Source organism: Pipistrellus kuhlii, unplaced genomic scaffold (genome assembly GCF_014108245.1).
Source record: "Pipistrellus kuhlii isolate mPipKuh1 unplaced genomic scaffold, mPipKuh1.p scaffold_m20_p_3, whole genome shotgun sequence".
In the NCBI taxonomy this organism is placed as follows: Eukaryota; Metazoa; Chordata; class Mammalia; order Chiroptera; family Vespertilionidae; genus Pipistrellus; species Pipistrellus kuhlii.
The window spans coordinates 54,609,790-54,625,139 of record NW_023425529.1 but is presented as its reverse complement, the minus strand read 5'-3'; the positions used below and the strand labels follow the sequence as shown (position 1 = coordinate 54,625,139).

General features: G+C 37.9%; 1 protein-coding gene across 2 annotated transcripts in view; it reads right to left on the bottom strand.

The window, feature by feature from the left end:
• MSRB3 (methionine sulfoxide reductase B3) overlaps nt 1–15,350 on the bottom strand; it is a 163,942-nt gene that overhangs the window by 130,700 nt on the left and 17,892 nt on the right. The window lies entirely within an intron of this gene.

The window sequence follows — 15,350 nt, the reverse complement described above, 5'->3', positions numbered from 1 at the left end:
GTTTAAACAAAACATAGCGAAGATAAATTTTTCATTTGATTTTATAGTTTATAATTTCTACATTAATTCGGTGAATAATATTCACAGACTAGTCTTAAAAATGGCAAAGAAATTTTTCAAAGTTTTTAGAAATGAGTCTTGTGGAAGAATCTCAAAAATGTGTGAGTAATGAACTTCAGAGAAAAGTGCAGTCGGTATTTTCTTTAAAGTTTTGTACAGTCTTTCTGCTGGTAAAGATTAACTTCAAGTGCAGATGGAAAATAATAGATTAATATTAACTTCCAATATTTTCCTTAAAATTGGCATTATAAGTGACCTTAACCACTACATGCTCAAAAATGGATATAAAATTAATGTCTAGTTCATTTCCTGACCTTCAGCCCCCCAAAATAAAAGTCTGTTCCTGGTCTCTTCTGACCTCCTTGAAGAACAAACACATAATAAACAGTAATATATTTAACCAAATCACTCTGGAGTATATCTGACAGAAATCTGCTTGTATTAACATGCCTGAACTCTGACTTCTCCAAACTAAACTCACTACAAAACTAAAACATTTTTTGTGTGACTAACTGGAGACAAAAGGGAGGAAGAGGGAAGGTAAGTATCATAATGCACAGCCTGAAAGAACCATTAAATGTAAATAAACATGCCATTTCCACGAGTGATTGCAGAGCAGGGGAAAAGAGAGCATTCCTTTGGAGCAGACTACTGACTAATAAAAGATCAAAGGTCTATACCTCACAACACTATAAATAAAAATGTATTTTTTCCTTGTGACCTTCTCTGTGAGGGATAAAGTGTGCAAGGTAAATGTAATTACTTAGCAAAGCCACGGCCTCACTGTGCTCCCGCAGCTGATCATAAAACGTCTTCCTATTCTGCTTCATCAACTGCTGTACCAGGCAGCCTGTGCGCCTACCGATGACTGCGGCCATCTGGCTTGTGTCAAAGCCAGCGCACAGGAAGAAAGGGAGTGATGTCACTCTGCAGGTCAGGCAAAGAACAAAGATGCATTCTACAATTAAAAGCTGAGGGCCTCCTATACCCGGGGCCCTCAAGCATGATATGACTGCGTGATTTAATGTTCCCACTCTGTTGCATTTATTTTTACCCAAATAGCCAGGGCTCCATCTAGTGGCAAATTAGTTTTGCCCAGTTTTCTTTAAAAAACCCAGAAAGTGCTACATTAGTGCCAATAAAGTAAAGCAACAGAAATGATAACTTTTTACAAAGTGTAGTATTTTTATACTGAAGACTACAAAAAAAGAATATTTTTCTCAATGTTCTGCATTTTCAAATCGTACAAAATGTGTATTTCATAGAATAGGATTTGATGTTACCCTAATTATTTTTATGTTTTAACCCTAATTATAGCGCGAAAAAAGCTTATTTTTCAAGATGCATGCAAAGTGACATTACTTAAACACTATTCCAAAAATATGTAGCTGAGATGTAAAGTGAAAAACTGTTCTAAAGAATGGATGCTTGTGTTTGTATGCCTTGGTGAAATCAAACTCATAATCTTCCAAAGAACAAAAGAATCATAATTAAAATGGCTCTAAGATGTGGCACCAAGAGTAATTTATCTCTACAACAGAAAAAGAAATTCTCTTATGCTGTAATGATTTTTTTTACAATAAATATATTTTTATTGATTTTCCACAGAGAGGAAGGGAGAGGGATAGAGAGCTAGAAATGTCGATGAGAGAGAAACACCGACCAGCTGCCTTTTGCACACCCCCTTCTGGGGATGTACCCGCAACCAATGTACATGCCCTTGACCGGAATCGAACCTGGGACCTTTCAGTCCGCAGACCAACGCTCTATCCACTGAGCCAAACCGGTTTCGGCTTATGCTGTAATGATTTAGCAAAATTAATTTTTCACTAATGTTTTGCCCTTTATGTTTACAGTAAATAAAATAAAACACTTTGGCAAACCTATCTAAAATACAGGATGCATTTACATGAAAGATGGGTTATCATGATGGATGTGTGTGAGCTATGGAGTCAGCTGGCCTCAGTTTGAATCCTGGTCCTGCCCCTATCTAGTTGTATTACCTTGGGCAGGTCACTTACCACCTCAATGATTCAAATGTGAGTTTCCTCAACTCTAAAATTAGTTAATTGGTAAAAAGGACTTGTAACAACTCTTGGTACATAGTATAAGCTCAGCAAATGTTAGCTATTATTATTAAGTGTATAAGTATTGGCTATATTTTTAAATTATAGAATTAAAATTTTCTAATAGTCCATTTATACCAAGTCCTATTTAGAATTAGCAGGCCGTTCTCCAAAGACAGAATTCTATTTAAGCCAGAAAGCTAACTGCTCTTTGATGGATTTCCACAATGAATTATCCTAAAAAAAAAAGTTTGGATAGAGATATCCTAAAAATAACAGTTGATGAAACCCATAGCATGTGGCAGGTACCAGTCTAAGCACTTCACAGGATTATCTTTTTTTTTTTTTTTTTTTTTTTTAGTATATTTTATTGATTTTTTACAGAGAGGAAGAGAGAGGGATAGAGAGCTAGAAACATCGATGAGAGGGAATCATCAATCAGCTGCCTCCTGCACACCCCCCACTGGGGATGTGCCCACAACCAAGGTACATGCTCTTGACCGGAACCGAACCTGGGACCTTCCAGTCCACAAGCCGACGCTCTATCCACTGAGCCAAACCAGTCTCGGCAGGATTATCTCTTTTAATCCTCATGGCCTTATGAGATATCTATTTTCATTTTCCCCATTTTTAGATGAAGAAACAGAGATATAGGGAGGTTAAATAATTTGCCTAAAATATTACAGCTAAGCTAATAAAGAGCAGGTCCCTTGGATAATTGGACTGAATGTTTTAATAGATTTGAATCCAGACCAGCTAGCTCGAGGGCTAGTGCTCTTGATCACTACACAACTGCTGATTAAAAGCCTGAAGTAGTACCAACCCACTCTAGACAATCTGATTCTATGTGTACCTATTAGATTATATGACTGATAATAAAGCTTAAGGATTCAATTAATACAAGATTATTTGAAGAACCTCTCCCTTGGTACTGAGAAATAAAGTAGAGAATTAAGTAAAAAGAGTGAGACATACTCAGATTTCTAGATTTGATCTTTATGTTTCCATGAGATGCAACTTCCCTTTCTCTTTCACCTTTAAATTTTTTCTCCAAACTCCTTGGATACACCTATGATATATTCTAAAGATTCCACCTGAATATACCAAAGCTCCAATATGTTGATGATACGGTACTTCTGAGGGCCAAGTTAACAGTCACCCCCCAAAAAAGAAAATTAAAGTTTCAATTTGTTAGCTTTCTTTCCACTGTACTTCCTGAGGTGCCTGGGTGAGGTCACTAGCCAGACACAATTCTCATCCTAAAAGAAGCAAAAGAAGCTCATGTTTCTGAGTGGTGACAATATTTGGCAAAAGAATGAGCATTAGACATCCTGTAGAAATCAGCATTAAACAAGGGCCACCACGAACATCTCTAATTCTCAAGTTTATCCTCAACTTCCTCACTTTTGTATTGCCTTTGACTCAAATACTTGAATAGATGAAAAACATTTATAGATAATCAACATGTTTTTGTCAGACACAACTTATGCATCTTTCTCATTTCCCAGAGTAACTAGCACATCATTCTGAAAATATCTGGTGTTAAAAAATACTGGTTGAAGAATTCTAATAAGCAATATTACACTATGTGTTAAGAACAGAATCAGATTACACAATTATCTATAATTCTCTGCTGAAAAGTTTTCATGATTCCCCATTGCATATTGCAAGGTCTCCCGAATCATATTATGAAAAACAGAAAATACCCTTTCAAGCAAGTTAAGTAGTCAAACAACTGTGGAAATGCTACCCAGTATAAAGGGTCTGAGAGGCTTTGCAGTGAATACACTTGCTTTGTCTCAGTTGGTGCCTCTCACATAGTTTTGACCATAGAAAACCCCTTCTTTTTCCCTATCACCATCCCAAACGACACATTCTGGTAAATCCTTTGGATAAAATCCAAATTCCAAAACAAATCATCTACAGTTCTAAATATTCAGCTTTTCTCTTGCCATAACCACATCCCACTCCACACCATGCTAGTCCCATACCAATATACTAGTACTAGTAATTTCACCCAAATAGATCCACTGTTTCCTACTTCCACCTCCATGTCTTTCTTCATCCCACATCCTCACTCTTCCTGTCACCACTCCCACCTCCCACCTCTCAAATATGGTCCCCACTGAGGCACCAGGCATGCTGTTATATCTCCTATAACACTTTTCAGAGCACTGATTTGCTTATATCTCTGCCTCTCTTTTCTAGATTATAAATGTCTTAAGTGCAGGGACAGTGTCTTTTTCATCTCAGTGCCTGGCACCATTCATTGAGTGAAAAAAGATGACTATGTAAAGGACTGATTCTATGAAATTGATGGTTTAGGATCATCATTTCCCACCCTGTGCTCTCTGGCATCTCAACTGTTAATGGTTCTTAAAAGTAGTAATTAGAATTAAAACCAGCTGGTTCCTTCATAGGAATCAGCAGTTCTTATGAAGGTGGGAGGTTGAAAATGCATTCTGACTTGACACCCAAAGATAATTTAAATGTCCTATTTTGATTTTTTTTTAAATTTATTTCTCCATCTCTTCTCCCCCACTCCACCCCACCTCCACTTCCCAGAAATCTGACATCCAAAAATTTGATTTAAATTAATTTGTTAGTTTTTTGTTTGGGTTTATTTTTATTCACTTTTACTTTTTTCCTTGCAATTGAATGATAAAATGCCAAAAGATGGTATAAACAATTAATCCAAAGAATTCACAAAGTTGATAATTAGCTCCAGAATAAATGAGCTGACTGTGCTAGTAGATTTAAAGGGTCAAACCTAAAGGTCAAATCCCTTTCCAATAAATGACAAAGGAATGTCTACATCAGTGGTTTTTCACAGCTAGTAAAATGTCCCCCCAAAACTGCAAGGGTCAAAAGAGAGTTGACATATAAGTTCTTTGGTTATATGCAAAAACCATGGACACAGATAATAAAGCAGTGAAGTCCTGGGAAAGGGGAGAGGGGAGTGGGAAGGAGGGGGGTCAACAGGGGTAAAAGGGTGACATCCATATTTTCAACAATACAGATAAATTTTTTTAAAAAGAGTTGATAAATTTGAATTTTGTCAAGTAAAGACAAAATAAATACAAAAAGACCCAAACTTTAATTTCACCACAATAGATAAAGAGCATTCTTTTGAATAGAATATATTTAGTTTTAGGGGGGAAATTTTTCATTGCTGCTATTTTTCTCATTTCATTATTAAAGAAAAAACTTCATTGTGGTGGGCCAGCTTTTGGGAACCACTATTCTAAGTGTCTACTATAAAGTTCCATAAAAACATTTTTGTTCCTATCAGCACAGTGCCTGGTACTAGTTATGCTCAACTAATTTTTGTTGAATGAGCTGATCACTCATTTACTTGTTGAAATCAATAGGCCAATGGGTAGAATTGGGCATCCTGTTTGTTAAGCAGAGATCTTTTTGTGTTTGTTATAAGAAACACCAGGACCCTGGCTATTCAGAATCCTCAGCCAATTCTCCAAACCATTTTGAGATAACAGCTCCATATTTTTAGATTAGTGTGTAGGTAAGTAGTATCGCTTTACATGCATTTTGCAGAAATAGCTGCTTTTTCACTATAACTAGCCTAAAGAAAAATACCATTTCTTCCTTAAGTAATACCCCCTATTGATTATTTGTTAATAGTCCCCACAAAACTTGACAGAACTGAAACTCTAAGTCTCTCAGAAGATATTTTATACTAGAGGCCCAGTATACACGATTCGTGCACTGGGGTGGAAGGGGTACTCATCCCAGCCTGTGCCCTCTTGCAGTTCGGGACCCCTCGGGGGATGTCCACCTGCTGGCGTAGGGGGATTGGGCCTAAGCCAGCAGTCAGACATCCCTTTCCCAGTCCAGGGCTCTGACAGTCCTGGACCCCACGCTTCTTACCGCCCGCCTGCAGTGGTGTCAGAAGAGGCTCCTGCCACTGTCGCTGTGCTTGCCAGCTGTGAGCCCAGCTTCTGGCTGAGTGGCACTTCCACGGGGGAGCATACTGACCACCAGGGGGCAGCTTCTACTCTGAGCATCTGCCTGCTGGTGGTCAATGCACATCATAGTGAGTGGTCGTCCCAACGTTCAGTCATTTGCATATTATGCATTTACTATAGAGGATGGTTGATTTTCCTTATTGAAAACATTCTTCACCTGACTTTTCTATGATACTAAAAGCTATCACTTTCTTTCTCCTTTTCCAAAAATTGCTTCTCTATCTCTTGTGATATTTCCTTCTGATTTTCAAATTGTAATTGTGCTACAGAGCTACCCCTTAGGTATCTTTTGAACTTCTCACTGCTTAATCTCTTTCTTGCAGATCTCACCTATTCTTACAACTTCAACTACCATTTGTTGACAGATAACTATAGAGATCTAGCTCTATGCCAGGCAGTTGTGGCTTATTGGTTGAGTATTGACCTAGGCACCAAGCGATTGCCAGTTCAATTCCAGGTCAGGGCACATCCCCAGTAGGGGCATGCAAGAGACAGCAACTTGATGTTGCTATCTCTTTCTCCCTTTCCCTTCCTCTCTCTCTCAAATCAATAAAAATATATACTGGCTAGCAGGCATAGCTCAGTGGTTGAGCGTCAACCTATGAACCTATTCGATAGATGTCATGATTCAATCCCAGGTTGGAGCACAGGCCTGGGTTATGGACTCGATCCCCAGTGTAGGTGTGCAGGAGGCAGTTGATCAGTGATTCTCTCTTATCATTGATGTCTCTATCTTTCTCTCCCTTTCCCTTCCTCTTTGAAATCAATAAAAATATATCTAGAAAAATAAATACATAAAAATATATATTAAAAAAAATAAAAGATCTAACTATAACATTGAAATAATCTCTAATGCTGTATCTTCTAATATCTACCAGGTAATAACAATATTGACTTATGAGAACCAAAATGGCAGCATAGGTAAACATCTATACTTGCTGCCTCTCACAACCACATCAAAACTCTAACTACAAGACAAAACAAACATTATCCAGAACCATGGAAAAGCTGGTTGACTGGAAGTTCTACAACTAGAAGGAAAGAGAAAAGCACACTCAGATTGGTAGGAGATGCACAGGTGCAGAAGTACAGAGGTACGGAGGCACATGCAAAACAGGCTGACAACTGAGTGCGCTGTTGTTTTTTTTAATCAGGAGGGAGATACAAGCTCCTGATTGCTCTGAACTCCAATTCTGGGCAAGACTCTAGGGACCCAGACACATATGGGGAGAAACTGGACTGTCTGGCATTGGGATGAAATGCGAGGATGGCTTTCTCTCAGAGGTTCTCGAAGCTATCATTGTTCCTGCACAGAACCACAGGACACAGAGACCTGGGTACCTCATTGGGGCGGGGCTAGCTGGCAGCCATTGTTGTTTGCTATGCCCTTGTGATTCCCTGAGACCCTGCCCCACTCAGTTTACAACCCCCCCAAGCTGTGTGCAGAGGCTTTTGCATATGAATGTCCTGGCCTGTCTCCTAAAACCTGTCAAACTGCACCTGGGTAGGAGTGCCCCAAGCTTCCAAAAGAAGGCATAAGGCCCTGTAGCAGCAGCCTGCATTGCTTCACAGCTGGGCTTCATTTGGCACTTACAAAATCCAAACAAAGAGGAAGAATCTGCAGATCTCTCTGTAGCTCCTGTTGAATGGCCTTAGGCAGTGGCTAACTTTGCATTGCCTTGGAGATCCAAGAGCCAGTGTACCCAGTGGTCAGAGTGAGACCATAACAGATTACAAATATTCACATTCATAAGCAACACACTCAAGGGGCAGACTCAGTGAGCACTAAAGCCCCACTGAAGCAAATCCTGCCCCATAAGAGTGTATCCAGTACAGCAGTTCTCCAATTGTAGACATAACTGGACCTCACAACCAATTGGCCTTGAGATCAATTCCTCCAGTGATACCAACAGCAATCAAGGCTTTACTTCAACAAAACTGTGCACAAAGCCTGCAAAGAACTGCATGAAGAGGACACCTAGTACACAAGGCCACTCTATCAACACATGGAAGCAGCCAAAATGCAGAGACAAAGAAACAGGTGACAAATGAAAGAAATGGAGGAAAGCAAACTACTGAATATAGAGTTCAAAACCATAGTTATAAGGTTACTCAAGAATCTTCTAGAAACTTCCGAGAAATTTAGTGAAACCCTCAAGGATATGAAAAAGGACCAATCAGAAATTAAGCATACACTGACAGAAATAAAGAATAATATACGGAGATCCAACAGCAGACTAGAAGATCCTAAGAATCAAGTCAAAGATTTGAAATACAAAGAAGAAAAAAACACCCAATCAGAAAAGCAAAAAGAAAAAAGAATTTAAAGATATAAAAATAGGGCAAGGAGCCTCTGGGACAACTTCAAGCGTACCAACAGCCGAATTATGGGGGTGCCAGAAGAAGAGAGAGAACAAGATATTAAAAACCTATTTGAAGAAATGATGACAGAAAACTTCCCCTACCTGGTGAAAGAAATAGAATTACAAGTCCAGGAAGTGCAGAGAACCCCAAACAAAAGCAATCCAAAGAGGACCACACCAAGACACATCATACATCATGCCATTGGACAAAAGACAAAAAGAGAATATTAAAAGCATCAAGAGAAAAACAGTTAGTTACCTACAAGGGAGTACCCATACAACTGTCAGCTGATTTCTCAACAGAAACTATGCAGGCAAGAAGAGAGTGGCAAGAAATATTCAAAGTGATGAATAGCAAAAACCTGCAATCAAGATTACTCTACCCAGCAAAGCTATCATTTAGAATTGAAGGTCAGATAAAGAACTTCACAGATAAGAAAAAGCTAAAGGAGTTCATTATCACCAAATCAGTATTGAAATGCTGAAGGGTATTCTTTAAGAAGAGAAGAAGAAAAAAGTAAAGATAAAAAATTATGATCAACAAAAATGACAAAAATATATATCTATCAAGTTTATTTGAAAATCAAGTAAATAAAAAATTTGATGAACAGAATAAACTGGTGAATATAATAGAATCAGGGGCATAGAAAGGGAGTGAACTGAAAATTCTCAGGGGGTAGGGGTTTAGGGGTTGCAGGAAGAGACTGGACAAAAATCTTACACCTATGGATGAGGATGGGGGAGGGAGGGGGAAAAGGGCATGGGATGCGGTGGGAATCTGATGGAGGGGAGCTATAAGGGGGAAAAAAGGAACAACTGTAATAATCTGAACAATAAAGATTAAAAAATATATATTGTTTGCATTTGCACACTTAGGTTCTAATGTACAAGGCAATTAATATTGTTATTCAAATATTTTCCATATTTACTATGATATTGCTAATGATAGTTAATTTTGAGCACCTGAACTAGGTGACTGTGTATGTGTGCATATAATATTATTTAATCTTCACATCAACCCTGAGCTAGGCATTCCTATATATAGCAGTCTTGGTACTATTTTCCCAATGTTTCTGGCTCTTCATTTTCCAGGCACATGGCAAGAATGTATTTCCTGGCCAACCCCCTGTGGTTGAGTGAAACCATGTCACTAGTTCTGAGCACTAAGTTGTGAACAGAAATGATAATGGGTGTCACTTCTGAGCCAGAGTACGTCAATTGTTGATGTGAGACTCTCCAGGTCTTCCTTTCCCACTCCAACAGTGACTAGCAATGTTCTATAATTAAATGGTGGCTGCTCCATTAACCATGACCCTGGAGCAAGGAGACATCGAGCAGAGTTCCCATCTAACAGATGATGAACATGCATTGCAAGCAAGAAATAAATTTTCAGTGTTTTAAGCCATTGGGATTTGGGAATTGTGTGTTCCAGCAGAAACTAAGGTTCATAAAATAGCTTGTTTGAGGTCATATGAGGTTAAGAGATGACAGAGCTGGATTTGAATTAAGTCTATTTTAATCTCTTCTACTCATTATAAATTCCTCAGGGCAGGAATTCATGTCCACATTGCTGTCCTTGTTTGGGAAAACAGGGGATCTGAAATGATGAGAACCCCTTTGCCAAAGAAATGAGACCACCTTGAAGAGCCCAGAGTCTCTCATTAGTCATCCCTTCTATTCCTAAATATTTCAAAGAGATTCTTACCTTGGCCCGAAGATACTGCTCTCCTCTCATATTGAGACATCAAGGGCTAGGAGAGAATTACTTTGCCTTGCATCAACAGGGGCTTACAAACTGGTCCAAGCCCTTCAAGAACTAAGATTTCACTCATCTGTAAAATTGATTGAGTAGCTCCTGGTCACAATAAAATGACTGAATATCAAGATCTCATTTCCTAAAGTGATTGAAAGCTCCCTGGAATACTAAACACATTCAATGCATCTTCTCTTATTGATCTAATAAGTCAGCGCACAAATGCAGACCTTAGAAATAAATGCCTTGCTTTTAATCAATCTATAAAATTATTTTAAAAACTATTCATTTGTCATGATGCTAGAAAAATGTGTATCCTTTCCAGTGGCCCAGAGATCATAACCCTGGACCTAAGTAGATGGAACCGTAGTAATAATTCACTTTTTTTACCTATAAGTAAACAGTGTGTGTGTGTGTGTGTGTGTGTGTGTGTGTGTGTGTGTAAAATTTAGAAACAACAACTTGGCTGTGGTCTCAGAACAGAATGTAAACATTAGTAATTTCATAATTTAAAACAAAAATGCAGATAGCTAATACAATATAAAGAAGACCAAAAAGAAAGGCAGAAGAAATGGTAAAACTATGGAGAACCTCATCATATAAAGAGATACTAACTAGATTAGAAAATTCTAGTCGACCTCTAGAATCCATTCTTCCTTCTTTGTTTTAGTAATAGAAACTTCTGAAAATTTAGCTGAAAATACAGCTACATTTCTCAGCCTCCCTTGCTGGGTTGTGAACATTAAACTCAGTTTTGGCCAATGGAAAATAAGTCAATACAATGTGTGATCTTTCAGGTCACCTCCTTTAAAGAGAGTCACTTGCTTCAGACTTCTTCCCCTGGGAAATGTTAGTACACTTGGACCATGAGATGAAAGCTACTTGATGAGGAAGGCAGATTTGGCAGGTCATGAGGCAGAGCTATCCAACCTTGGGCTATTAACTATCTTTGGTTATTATGGGGGAGAAAAATAAAGTTCCACTTATGTAAGTCACTCTACTTAAAATCTTTTTTTGTTACAACAGTTTGGCATGTAGCCTACAAAAGTTGATAAACAAATACTATATTATTTAATGTTAAAAAAATAAACATGGCAATTAAAAAACAGCAGAACACTAAACAGAAGAGAGAGCAGACAAATCTTTATTTTTCATCACTGGATATTACCTGAAATTGATGAGCTAAAAAATAGTGTTATACCTATATGGAACTAAAATTAGGGAACTACTAGAATGATTTTTAAAACATTATTTCAGAGGAGTGAGACAGAGATGGGGAAGAGTGGAACTGGACACTGTTGCTTTTCTTCTTAGGTTCCCCTGTATCAAGAACCTTGTGCAGGTTTATTATTAAAATTAAGCTTATGACCCTGGATGGTCTGACTCCATTGGTTGGGCATCGTCCAGTGCACCAAAAGGTTGCTGGGTCAAGCCCTGGTCAAGGCACATGCCTGGGTTGCGGGCTTGATCCCTAGTGTGCAGGAGGCAGCTGATTAATGTTCTGCTTTCAAATTGTTCTTTCTCTTTCTCTTTCCTTCTCCTTCCTCTCTCTCTAGCACTCAATGTTTTTTTTAAGTAGAACTTATACATGCAAAAAAGATGCAGTGCCACAACAGACTGTTTCATCTAAATAAACACCAATGCAGGCTGACTAAATTCTATGCTTTTAACTATAAACTATAGTATCTATAACACTAAAATACTCATTTTAATGAGTTTAATATAAGCCCTAAAAATATGTATCCTTATATAATGTTTTAAATATTTTAAATTAGAACTTTGTGGATCCCTGGCACGGAAGCTCAGTTGGTTAGAGCATTGTTCAATATGCCAAGATTGCACATTCAATCTCTGGTTTGGGCACATACAAGAATCAACCAATGAATGTATAAATAAGTGGAACAACAAATCGATGTTTCTCTCTCTCTCTACCTAAAATCAATAATAAAATATTTATTCCTAGCCCATTTGGGTCAGTGGACAGAGCACTAGCCTGCAGATTGAAGGTCCCGAATTCATTTCCAATAAAGGGCACATACTCAGTTGCTGGTTCCCAGGCCTCAGGATGCATTCAGGAGGCAATCAATAGATGTGTCATCAATGTTTCTCTCTCTCTCTCTCTTCCTCCCACTCTCTCTAAAATTCAGCAGAAAGATATCCTCGAGTGAGGATTAAGAAAAAGAAAAATAAGTAAATAAATGTTAATAATAATTATTTTTTTAAAAAAGAACTTTGCCACCATTATAGAAACAGAAAAGTTTTAGCACTGAAATAGCAAATAAATATCTGCTCTTGTATTGTAATTTTAGCATCCTTCCCCTCCAAGTTCAGTACTTTGTTACACAAGTAAGAAAGTTATGAAATAAAGTTCTCATGATGGGATGCACTGTCTTTAGTTATATATAACAGATAAAGAAGATGTTTTATGAAAACAAACTCCTTCTAATCTACTGAAAGGTAAATATTAATGGCCTCTCTCAGCTAACCTTTGATACCATGTTGAACTTAGGAGGGAGGAGAAGCCCTGAATAAGATCATAATGTGAATAAGATCATAAACTATTTGCAAAATATTCTTTCGACTTTGTCCTACAGCGGTGTTCTCTGCTAATTTTAGGTGACTAAATACTGATTTTAAAAGAAATGATGGGAGTATTTGGATATGATAAAGAGTTTGAAGTATTCTATGTATACCTCAAACTCTATTATCCAAATACTCCCATCCACCCAACCACTAAACCTCAAACCTGGGAGTCCCCTTTAATCATTTTCTATTTTAACCACTCATGCCCAATCAATACTTAGTGCTGTCCATTTTATTTCCAAGGTATTGTTCTAACATATCCTTTTCTTCTCTCATCTAGCATACAGTGCTGGGCTCTTACTGGTTTTCCTGCCTGCCCTGACTCCCCTCTTACCACCCTCCACACTGCTGCAGGAGCGCTGTGGACCTGTGCACTGGCAGCTACGAGAGAAAATGCAGCCTGTCTATTTCAGCAGTAAGACCTAGCAGGCGTGCTTCTTTTCCTGCTTGTGTAACATCAGTTCCCAGCACTCCCTGGCATGCTCCATGAACTCTCTTGTTCTTTCTCTCTAGTACTTCACACAGTGCCTGACCCTTAGTAGTCACTCAATAAGTATTTGTTGACTAAATAAATATTCTCTTCTGATAACAGCCAACTACCTATCGTTTCCAACACACCATTTTTACTTTCACCATACCTCATCATATATTCCATATTAATAAACTCTTCCATCTTAACTTTCAAGACCCAGTTTAAATATCATCTCCTGTGGAAAACTTCTTTACAGCTATTCCCCTCACCTTTCTCCGTGTCCCTTCCATTAGAAAATGAGTCAGTTCTTCCTCTGTACTACTTCCTGCTTCCATACTTCTGTTTCAATGTCCATTATTACATGCTGGGGTTTTAGGTTTATACATGCCTCTTAGAAACTCCTTGAGAGTAGTCAGTGACATTCACCTCTGACAGAGGTGAATCAACAGATGTTTTCACAGGACTGAACTCAAATGTGACTTCCTCTCTGTCCCCCATCTCTGTGCTTAAAGTCCACACCCTAGGAATAGTGTCCTGTAGTGCGTCTAGGCATGTGCTATACAGGAAAGAGGCAGACCTGGGATCAAATTCTGACTCCAGCTGATAAATCTTGAGCTAGTTACTTTCTCTGATTATCAGTTTCCTTATCTGCATAATATAGTTCATTACATATCATTACATTTTGGATTAAATGAGATAAAATTTTTGAAAGTAACTAACTGTTCAGTGAATTTTACTTCCCTTACTGAGAAGGAAAAGCAGAGGAAGTCTGAGATATCATGTAGAGGCAGAGGTAGAGAATGAGAGAGAGAGAGGGATAATATGTGTGTGTGAATATGTTGGAGGGTTTAGTTTAGTTTCGTGTTGAAAAGGGTAACAATTAGGCAATTGTCTAACACAGCGATTTTTAACCAGTGTGCTGTGGCAGGCACACTGATGTGCAGCGAGAATTTTTAAAACATGCAATACCTGACATGCAATTTAGTCAAGGGCACTGACCTCTTTTCCCTTAGATTGTCAAATAAAAACATAAGAGCCAATACAATAGCCATCAGTGTGAATGAATTTTTGTCAGATAAGAAAAAAAAAAAAATTTTTTTTAGTCGCAGAATTTTAGTAAGTAGTTTATGTGTGCCATGGAATAAAAAAGGTTGAAAATCACAGTCTAACAGATAAACCTAGATCAATTTAAGATTAACTTTTCTATTTTAGCAATGATATTTTAGTGACTGTAAAAACAATCATTATCTTTGACCAAAATAAGAAAAATTTCAAGTTTTGCAACTAACTGTTTCAGTTAACCATAGAGAGTTAGCAAACCTTATGTATGAATGAAGCAACTGTACTAATAAAACAGAAATGTGACAAAGTAAATTTTTGGTCAACTCTAATTTAAACATCTCAAAAGGAGTTATAAAATATTGTTGCAATTGAACTAAAACTGCCCATATCACTCACTCGAAAATAAAATTGTTCTATAATAGAAATTAAAACTAATTTTGCACCATGACCTTTAGAATTATCTACAGCATTGTAGGTATTGAATTCCCAGTAGTAACCATGTGACTGGCACTAATTTGTCATCTGAATGTCAGTAAATTGCTTCTTGATTCTTCTTCCATATAGAATAGCAACTTTTTTCATTCCATAATTACCCTAGTATTTACATTCAGGTTATTCTAAAAGCATTTTCTATCCTCCTAATTATGCTTTTTAAAATTCATTCCTCTTATCAATTAAATGTTGTTTTGTAAGGGAGTGTGAACATGTGATATAACAGCCTGTAATTCCCTGAGATACCAGGAGAGCTCAGAAAATGTGCATGGGTACATTCTTCCCCACCCACAAAAATAAAAAATAAAAAAAGCTCTCTAGGACAGGCTCTAGCCAAATAATATTTGAATCAAAATATCCCTAAGACTGCCCAGCCAGTGTGGCTCTCTGGTTGAGCACTGATCTATGAATCAGGAGATCAGGGTTCAATTCCCACCAGGATTGCAGGCTCAATCCCCAGAAGGGGGCATGCAGGAGGCAGCTGATCAATGATTCTCTCTCATCATTGATGTT